The sequence below is a fragment of the Labeo rohita genome, chromosome 3, assembly GCF_022985175.1.
Source record: "Labeo rohita strain BAU-BD-2019 chromosome 3, IGBB_LRoh.1.0, whole genome shotgun sequence".
Taxonomy (NCBI): Eukaryota; Metazoa; Chordata; class Actinopteri; order Cypriniformes; family Cyprinidae; genus Labeo; species Labeo rohita.
The window spans coordinates 9,615,285-9,626,552 of NC_066871.1; the positions used below are offsets into that span (position 1 = coordinate 9,615,285).

At 37.0% G+C, this 11,268-nt stretch overlaps 1 non-coding gene across 1 annotated transcript; it reads right to left on the reverse strand.

Annotated features, from left to right (window-relative positions):
* Positions 1–7,329: 7,329 nt before the first annotated feature.
* Positions 7,330–7,401, reverse strand: trnat-cgu (transfer RNA threonine (anticodon CGU)). Its single transcript has one exon. It is a non-coding gene; the product is annotated as a tRNA-Thr (tRNA).
* Between the last annotated feature and the right edge of the window lie 3,867 nt (positions 7,402–11,268).

The following is an 11,268-nucleotide window of genomic DNA, read 5'->3' on the forward strand; positions in this document are numbered from 1 at the left end:
TTACATTTTTGGGGTGAACTATCCCTTTAAACACCCTGAGAGCACTGAAATTAGGTGCTGTTTACAAAATATAAATCTTTTTTTTTTTTTTTTTTTTTTATAAGCCTGCGGCTTTACTCCAAGAACACAGTGATAGATGTAGATTACAGAAGAGAGAAACACTTTTTGCTGCCTGTTTCCAAAGTAACTTTTTTGTTTGATCTGTCTGTCTAGTATTGAGACATGCAAGATGAGCATAATAAAAAATCATAACACTCAGGAGGCACAAGCTGTGTGTTCTCACTTGCATTATGCTCCAACCCATCACTTCTCTAGAGGTTCGCTTGTCTGAGCAAACGATAAGATCTTTTAATCAGTTTTTGATCTTTTGAAATTAAGCTAATATAACGGCTTAGTTTATAATTAGATATAATGAATTTTATTGTTATCAAATCATGTACGCTGACAGTGATGACAACTCTATACAGAATGACTGACTTTACTTTACTTCTATTTGTGTACAATAAATAAAACAAGCCCAAACATTGGAACGGATTTGGGGAAATTTAGCATTACATCACTTGCTCACCAATTGTTCCACTGGAGTGAATGGGTGCCGTCAGAATGAGAGTCCAAACAGCTAATAAAAACATCACAATAAAGTAATACATGACTCCAGTTCTTCAATTAATGTCCTGTGAAAAGCTGTGTATTTGTAAGAAAAACAAATCCATCATTAATATGTTTTTAACTTTAAACTTAAACAATATGTGAATTTGTAAACCAATAATAAAAAACAATAATCCTCCAAAGAAAAAGTCCATCCTCTGTTGTCATCTCACATCAAAATCCACTTACATATTTGTTTTGAACTGTTTCAGCTGGAAAACTGTGCTTGAACGATGTATATTTCTCTCAATTCAGACAAAATGACTTTTTCACTGAAGAAAGCAATATTATGAATAGAGGACTCATGTTTTAGCTAAAAGCAATTGTTTAAAAGGGATAGTTCACCCGAAAGTCTGTCATTAAGTACTCACTTTTATGTTGTTCCAAACCTGTAAAACCTTCGTTCATCTTTGGAAAACAAATATAGATATTTTTTATGGAATCTGACAGCTTTCTGACCCTGCAAAGACAGCAATGCAACTACCTTGTTCAAGGCCCAGAAAGGTAGTAAGGACATCGTTAATATAGTCCATGTAACATCAGTGGTTTAACCATTATTTTATGAAGCTAGAAGAAAATTACTTTTTGTGCGCAAAGAAAATTAAAAATAGCAACTTTATGCAACAATTTCTTCTCTTCCATGTCAATCCCTATTCTCGTAGCATCATAACATTAAGGTTGAACCACTGTGATGGGTCGTTCTTGAACGATTCGTTCACTTGTGGATTATTGTGAAGTTTTTATCCACAGTTTGGACTCTTATTCTGACGGCACCCATTCACTGCAGAGGATCCATTCGTGAGCATGTGATGTAATGCTAAGTTTCTAAAACTCATCTACATCTTAAATAAGAGTGAGCACATTTTCACCAAATTTTCATTCCTTTAAGGAGTGTGAGGACTCTTTTTGTCAGGGCAAGATTCTACATGGGGTTTGTAACAACCCAAACCATTTCATGTAAAACTGTTAATGTGAACTGCCAACTAAGCAAAAATGGCTCTCCAGTGCATTCTTTAAAACTGATTCAGAGCCCTTAACGACGTCAGAAGGAACAATAAGCAAGTGACTTTGCAAGAAATACAACACTACACTTTATGGAGTCAAAATATGTTTGCCGTTTTTAAGATCTTTTATTTAAAGCACTTGTTGCGCACAATGTTTGCTTTCCAATTTATATCAATAAACATTATGAGTGCCGCTGAAATCTATTACTGTACAGGCACAACAACTCTGTCATGTGAAGTGAGTTCAGTGAGGAAGGATGAACTGTGAGCTGTTTGGGGTGTCAATAATTACTTTCCCATCTGAAACTCTCCCTTTCTCCTATTACCATGAGTTGAGCCGTAACAGAGCCACAGAACAGAGAAAGCACCACAGCTAATTCCAGCAGGACCTGTGCCCAGCGCCCAGAGATTTTAAAGACGTACAAGCCAAAATGCTTGCAAAATGATATGTTACTATAGAGATTATGTACCATAGGCCGTTCAATTCTATTAAAGATGACTAAAAATAGACACCGAGTACGTGAACGTTTACTACTCAATAATCTAAGTATTGCACTTTGGCAAGTCGTAACAAAACTATCCCCTACTAACATGTGGCATTAGGCTCTTCACATTCTTGGAATCACATCCTGTTCCCTCAACTAGCAATAGACCCCTTGTTCTTATAATAACATGGCATGATATGTTTTAAAGTGCACTAAAGATCACACTGATGAAAGTCTCTATAGTTTTTTTCTTGTTTTTAATGATCATTCCTTTGATTTCGCTGTTGTCCTACATCGTAAAACTGACGGTATTATTTACATAAAGCACACAACAGCATATAATACTCCAATCTTCATTCATTCTTGTCAGGGCAGCGTCTCATAATTAAATTTAATGACTGATGTGAATGGCCCCTGTTGAGTGTCAAACTCCTATACAACCATTCACGATCAGCATTCTTTGTAACGACAGACAAATGATTTCCATATAGCTGAAATTCCTTTGGTGCTTGTCTGTTCTGTCTGTTTGAGCAGCCCTCGGGGGACGAGCCCGTTCTATATGTTTCAGCAAGAAGATCAAACTGTGCCTGACATAAAATGGAGACTGAGAATGAAACCGGATTGTTGCCACCATCAGCTGGATGACAGAACGCTTGAGTAGATGCAGCAGATGCTTAAGGCGTTTAGTGAACTGCCGTCGGTGCAGCACAACATAATTGTGCACCAAACATAATGCAAGATATTCCCAAATGAATCGAACTGGTGGTGGTATTAGCAATGTCCATTTAGTGTAACACACCGTACGTAAGTTTAGGCAGACTGGAATTGGAATACACAACTCCTTTCTATGCCAAAAGCAAAATTCATCTGCAATAAGAGCAGACGCATTCATAATTTATGCATGTAAAATCTAAAATATAAATGGTGATCAGTGCAAGAGCAATAAGGATTTTTAGGGGCATTATGATGGTGAAACTGAAACACAAGTGCCCCCAAAAGCCCCTCATTCTCCCTGCGGCATTGCATTTAGACTTTACGCTCTTAAAAATAAAGGTTCCAGAAGGGTGTTTTTGAAGTGATGCCATAGAAGAACCATTTTTGGTTCCCCAAAAAACCTTTCAGTGAACAGTTCTTAAAAGAACCTTTGAAGAACATTTTAAAAATCTATAGAACCTTTTTGCATTTGAAAGGTTCCATAGATGTTCAAGGTTAAAGAACCTATATTTTTAAGAGTGCAGTGCAATTTCAGATCATATGCTTTTGTTGATTTCGTGACTACATTATTTCATAAAGAGTGTTTAACCTTCATGGAACCTTTCCATTGCACTAGAAAAGGGCTCTTTACATTATTAAAATTGTAACATTTGAATAATTGTTTACTGAAAGACTCTTTGAAGAGCCAAATTTGTTCTTTTATGCAATCGCTGCGAAAACTCCCTATGTATGATTGAACAAGTTTATGCATATTATGCAATAAAACCATTTGCCTCATAATCATCAGGCACAAACATGTCAACATGATGTAATCTTATTAAATTAAGTACATGTGACTGACACAGTTGATTGAGAAATCACTACTTTAAGTTTAACTAGTGTATTTACTCTTGTCACGCTGTGAGTGTGAGTCCCAGAAGCGGGACTTTGCGGGCCAGTTGGATTGAGATCAATACTCATCTTGCCCCCAAAGTCCCGTCACTGAAATCACAATGCGTATATACTGAAACACTGACAGAAAATAATCTTGTGACTAAATAAATGTGCTACAGTTAGGACTAAAGCATTCATTTCTTCTGTAATTTCATCTCCATGATATGACTAATACTGGGTGAAATACGATTGGGATGTTTTTGACCCAGCGGTTGGGTTAAATGTTTAACCAGGCCTTCTGGGCAGTTTTATTTAAAATCCATATTAATAAATGTTCACCTTTTGATTATTGCTGATGCCTCTAGTAATTATGTGTCTGATTTTAATTTACAACCTATTATGGGTTCATTTTAAGCCAGACATAGTCATTTTTAAACAATAGTTGAGTTAAACAAAACTACCCAGGAGACTGGGTTAAACATTTAACCCAACCACTGGGTCTGTCCATATTTTACCCAGATCTGAGTTGTTTTTTTAGAGTGTATAACCACAACGTGTATGATCTTATAGCTGTAATTACTACCAAATAGGCATTGGTTTGACATACTAATCTCTGAGTGATGACAGAATACTTCCTGACTGTAACACTGAAACATACATTTTCTGTGAAACGACATTGTGAAAAGCGCTATCCAAATAAACAAAGCATGTTCATTAGCTTGATATTTTTAGGCTTGTTTCTATGACATTTGATTATAAATCACAGCATGTGACCTTCTTCAAGCCACGGCTTGAAGTGAAAAATGTTACACATATGCACGAACTACAGTGGTTGCAAAAGCGATCACATGAAGTTTTCAAGCATATGGCTTGAGGAAGAGCTTTTTAAAAACCCTATCCGACCCATCAAGGGCTTTTTGTTAGCAGACAACTGGGCGTCAATTGAGTCCCAGACAGTGTGTTCGACTCCCTAGAGAGTTCAGGTACTCTCTCAGACACAATCTGTCTGCCTCTGTCGGGAAGCAACATCCGCGAAAAGGAGCAATATGCAGCTAAAATGTTAAAACGTCACACTGTTGCTTTAAAAGACGCATCCCGTTGGCGATCTCTATATGTCTGCGTTAAATGCAACCCCAAATTCCCATTGTAGCGGTTAGCAGAATGTCTATTATGACATCACCAGTGGATTAATAAGTATTCTGCCCGCTGCCCCAATTCTGATCACACCTGCCATTGAAAAGACGCGCAAACGCGTATCGATGCAATATCGCTGGAAACTTACCTCGCTTGAATAAAGAAGCACTGTGGGATTGAAAGAAACATCTGGCTGCTCTGAATCAGATCTTGTTTCTTTAAGTGCACGCTATACGTGCTCCCGCTGGTGAGATGAGCAAGCGTCTAGAGCAGCAGACTGACTCTGTGCATGTTAAGATCTCTCTGCTCGTGCATTGCTTCATGGTCACGCTACTAGGTAAGCAGGGGCCGTGCAGGGGGAGATGCCATTTTCAGCAACACACGCCAATTGTGCGCTAAATTCCTTGCGGACAGTCTCCAGTCTATTAATGATCATCAATGGGTGGCAGTATGTAAAATCGCTCACGTGTGAGCGTCCTGCACCCCTATGCTTTTCTTTTGCTTTAAAAGGGAGCGAAGTTAAACACGTGGAACTGGATATGGAGCTGGCAGTTTCTATTTTCCTAGAAGTCATTTCCAAATATAGAAACTAGGAAGAGACGTTCTTAGAAACCCCCGAGTCGTTATAGCCGACTTTACTTCTTTTGACTTTTTTTGTCATCTGAATAGCCTTCGTCGTAGCATCTATCCATTTAGATTTTTTATTAATTTTTTTGGACTGGAATGTCATGTTAGTTGAACGGAAAATTGAAATTACATTAATGACCCAGTTGTACAGTGGCCTATATCCTGTGTAGTTCTATATCGCTGTTTTTCTGCGCTGAACGTCACAATATGTCAGACGTGTAAATGCACGAAAATATGTGATTTATTAATCTGCCATCAAACCTGTAGGATTGCAGCACTGATTCGTTGCTCTATGTCGCCCTCTGTTGTTAAGATTGCGACGTTGCTTTTTGCTAAAGATGATATTACTGTGATGTCACACAACCGACAATCAGCTTCCGGGTTCCTCAGACAAGATGCTATGCTGATACATTATTCCGTGAATATATAATATATTAATATTAGCGATTTTTCAGTGCTACTTGCTGTTTTATAATATGTGACCTTGGACCACAAAACCAGTCTCAAGTAGCACGGGTGTATTTGTAGCAATAGCCAAAAATACATTGTTTACAATGTTTACATACTTTACATCAAAATGATCGATTTTTCTTTTATGCAAAAAAATCATTAGGATATTAAGTATTGTGTTCCATGAAGATATTTTGTAAATTTCCTACCGTAAATAGCCAATATCAAAGCTTAATTTTTTATTAGTAAAATGCATTGCTAAGGACTTCATTTGTACAACTTTTAAGGCGATTTTCTCAATATTTGGATTTTTTTTTTACACCCTCAGATTCCAGATTTTCAAACAGTTATATCTCGACCAAATGTTATCCTATTTTAACAAACCATACATTAGTGGAAAGCTTATTTATTCAGTTTTCAGATATAAATCTCCCTCTCTCTTTAATTACTGGTTTTGTGGTTCAGGGTCACATATTCAGATTTACTTTATTTTATTCAGCATTTGAATTTGTCTGACGTGTTACAGGTTGTTGAATAAAGCAAAATTGGCATATAAAAGTACAAAATAAAATTGAACAACATACTCATCAGACCTACAAGATGTATTTTAAGAGTTGATTACATCAAATAACAGCGCCTTTTTTTTATTTATTTTTATTTTATTCTTTTATATACTTTTATTTAGTCATGACCTAACTTTGCTTATTAATTGTCATAATTTAAATCAGGTTGTACTAATCCACGTATAATGCTGAAAATATAAAATCTCTCGAATTTATCTTCTAAAAGTTCTAAAAATATAAATAAACTAAAATATAAAATAAAATAATGAGTGTGTTTCAGCCTCCCACATTTGGCTTACAGCTGCATTTGAATGGCGCTATAATGCAAAACAAAATCCGGGAACAATCCGGGAGTGGCGCCGCGGAGCGTTTGTTTGTACATTGTAACTTTATCTGTATGGATGGGAGCAAATCTTAGGAGGAAATGCAAAAACAACGCCCTGCACCATTATAGAGGTATTATAGCACACTTCATTAGGCTACTGCGTTATTTTATGCAGATACCACAATAAACAAATCAACCATACAAAGTTTGGCTGCCTGTGAGTGAGATTTCTCATGATGAATGATGTAGTTTCTGGTGACCCACTGTCCTGCAAAGTTCTAACTGGCTGAAATCATAGCAGCAGGTGTGGGGGTGCAGGAGAGGGCTGAACTCCGCCGGGTTCCAGCAGGAGTTGATGACCCTGAATAGGCAATCTTAAGAAGTCCATTTCTGAGTTTATTTAGTTTCCAAGATCTTGTGGTAAACCAACACGGAACGTGGCTGTTCAACTTTTTTGTTCACCAAGTCCATATATTATGAGTCTGTTGGACTCCAATGGACTTAAAAGGCACGGACGGGGTTCGAACCCGCGATCTTCGGTTTACGAGACCGACGCCTTACCACTTGGCCACCGCGCCTGCGCTCTGAAGTCAGAGTTTCCTTTGTTATACTCTATACATCACCCAGTTCCCAGCATCGAGAGCTCACAATCCATAAATCATCAGCGGATGCTCGTATCTCAAACAGCATTTAGCGTCCAAGTGTAATTTTAGCTGAAACACATAACTAACGTTACCCATGAATGTTCAGATTTCCTGAAAACAATGAGTCTTTGATTTTTGACTGCTGGATACATCAGATCACATCTGCTTTCCTCAGTAGGAAAGACGAGTATGAGCATCCAGAAGATAAATGTATGTGAAGTCTATGTTTTAGACTATTTTAACGCTGCCATTGGATACCTATTGTATCAAATGTGTCGCATTTAACATAAAATGGTTATTTCTGATCACTTTAGCCTGGAAGGAAACAGGTTCTTTTTTAATGATTCGTTCGTCTGTTAGAGTCGACTGTAAGGACTCAGTGTGGGACTAAACCAAAACTGTTTCGTGTTAAAATTATAAACAACAGATTTTTGACACGTATAATTAGACAAACAGAAAGGCAGTATTTCACATTTGTTTACTTCTGGAAACGCTGCTGATAGATGAGTTTAGTGTCTCAGTGAATCACTGTTTTGAATCAGTGCATTGCATTGAATTGTCCGAGTGAACCGATTCGCTAAAATGCATCGGACTTCCAAAGGCTGAAAGCGCATCTAGATCTTTCTCGTTACGTACGATTCGTTGCATCCACCAGGGGAGGCTGTTGAATCGTGGCTTTACTTATGATTAAAAAAAAGCATAGTGGAGAGTTCGTTGGTGCACTGTCATGATTGCCATGCGCGTAATATAAATCGAGACTGTCTGTCTAGATCTGATAGTGTATGTCAAAAGTAATGGGCCAAAATATATAAACAGAATATGACCCTGGCTTTGGACTGGATTGCTTTGACACTAGGATTGTTTTATTTTCTATCAAGGTACACAGTCCAGTGTGTACAAAATAATGAGTTTTGCATGATCATCTTAATCAGAACCAAAGTCGGTTCTTCTTAGCTCTTAAACTATATTTACAGAATCTTTGTGGTTGTCTGGTTTTATATGCAGCTCACTCAGAATTATGTAAATATACATAACCTCAATCTGACTCAGCTGTGAAAATAAAATACTTTTGAGCTTTCATTTAAAAAAAAATCACAAAAATCTAACCTGTCATTAAAGCAAAACAACTGAATGTTTTTCTCCCATACACGTTGGACACAATTATTGTCCATTATATTCAATACTTTTTGCAACCTCCATTTGCCAAGATAGCAACTTTGATTTTTTTTTCTTGTAATTCCTGTTGAGTTTGGAGAACATCTCACAAGAGATCAGAGACCATTCCTTAATACAGAATCACTCCAGACCCTTCAGATCAACAGCTCCATATTGGTGCTTCTCCCTTTTCAGTTCACCCCACTCATTTTCTATAGGGTTCAGGTCAGGGCACTGGCTTTGGCAGAAGCTTCATTTAGTGCTCAGTGACACTTTTTGTGTGAATGTGTATGTGTGTTGATTTTAATGTCATTGTCCTGAATAAAGATCAAACCATGACCCATTATAAGATTTCTAACAGAGGCAGTCAGGTTTAAATTTTTTATCTGTTGATATTTGATAGAATCCATGATGCCACATGTCTGAACGAGATGTCCAGGACCTCCAGCAGACAAAACAGGCCCACAAAAGATAAAGCAGTACATTTAACTGTAGTCTATGGGATTTTTTATTTTTTTTTTGTTATCTCTGTGTATTCCTTTAAACCAATCTTGTGTGTGCCAAAAATATATATATTTTTTTAGTTTAATCTGACTACAGCACGCATGTTTTTTTTGGTGAATTTACAGTAGTGTTTGGCAACTCAACATGCTGGAGTTTTTTTTTTTTTTTGTGGCTTTCTGACCCCGAGACTCAACTAATATCTAAATTTCTGCATAGCTGTGTGTATCCTTGTGGAGCCTTTGGCTACTCAAACTCTCCTCCTCCTCACCATGCATTAGGACAATATAGACACATGTCCTCTTTAAGGTAGATTCCTAACATCTCCAGTTGATATGAATGTCTTAATTATTGCCTTGATAGTGGAAATGAAGATTTTCAATGCTATAGCTACTTTCTTAAAGTCGCTTTCTATTTTGTGAAGCTCAACAGTATTTCGATGCACATCTGAACTAGGAAACAGGAAGTCAGCTGGATGATTTCATGTTTTTAGTCACCCTGGTGTTCTAAAAATGTGTATATAAATGGGAATATTCTTAAGAAATATTTTATTTATAAGAATTTCTAGGAGTAATAATAATTGTGGCCAATGTATACTAGAGAAAAACATTTATTTCATAATGTGATTTTTGTGAAAAATCTATCAAATCTATCAAAATCTATCTATCCATTTTTAACAATTTTCAAAAATCATGTTTTTTTCATTGTGCTTTCTAGTTAATCTCAATCCAACTGCAGTTGGGTTATTTTGATTAAGTAGAAATAACAACAACAAAATACAGCTAACACAATAAAAACATAACAATAAAAAAACATGATTTTTGAACTTTAAAAAAAAAAACAGATATATATATATATACAGAACCTTGCTTTCAGACACAAACCCTTCCTGCACATAACCTGCTGCATGTCCATTATTTTTCCAGACCATTTCACAGTCATTTTCAATTTTGATATTATGTTGGAGTGTATGAATACATGGACTCTTTTCTTTTCTAAATGATCTCAGCAGTGAATTCCATGTTCTTTTCTGTAAGCCCCCCCCCCCCCCCACTTAAACACAGATTTCGAAGAATATGCATCAGCTAGATTGTGTCCTTCCGGAAGCATGTCATTTGCATTTTCCGTTCAGCTCAGTGAAGCTCATAAATTTGTATTAGAAATATAACTTCTCCCTCCCTAAATACAACTGCATAAATCTGCAGTATTTGTTATTCATCCATTCCAGTAGATTGCATCAAAACTGGGGGAAGAGCTACACTAGATTTCATGTTGGTTTTGTCAAAAGGTTCTATGCGGGTATGAGTATTGTACGTCTAGCTTGTTCTCGCTGTACTCATTGTATACTTTGCAGCCTCTGTGTCTGAATCCATAAATAAACCCTCATGGTTTGTATTTATGTTGCTGCTTCCTATATGTGGTTGCCTGCACTGCGGTTCTTACACCTCTGCATGTAAGTGTAGGGTAAAAAAAAAATGGTTTTGAGTAGCACAGATGGTTTGGTCAGATGCACTCCTTATATCTCTGTGTCCTTTAATCTTCTCTTGTTTTGTGTGCGCTCTTTCATGGCAGGCCCGGGCTCCAATCTTACAGCCTGAGGGGAGGAATAAACAAGAGTCTCTGGGAGAGACAGCCAGAGGTGGGAGGGGGAGAGCTGTACAAAGATGGGGGTGGGAATGCAAGAAGAGCTCATTTTTGTTGCTGAAACCTGAGCATGCTGAGCTCTTGACTGAGATTTCAGAGCGAATAGGAAAGGCACTGTACAGGCAAGGGCCATATTTTGAATAATGCTCTGTAAGTGATATATTTTCAAAGCACTGTGTGATATCTGCCCATATGGATACTGTTTGTGCTGCTTTTGATGTATATAAGTGTAGACAAAGATGGAAAAGGTATACATATAATGATATTCATAGTTCAGGTTTCACACAGTTCAGAATGTAATATGCATGATGTCAAAAAGAGACATGATACCCTTTTACACAAACATAAAGAAAGGCATCTGATTATATGTAGCGTGTGGGTATATATATATATATATATACACACACACAAACACACACACACACACACACACAGTAATTGCTATAGCCTAGATGAGCAAATATTTATTATCTGTTATTATAAAAATATAATTACTATTAT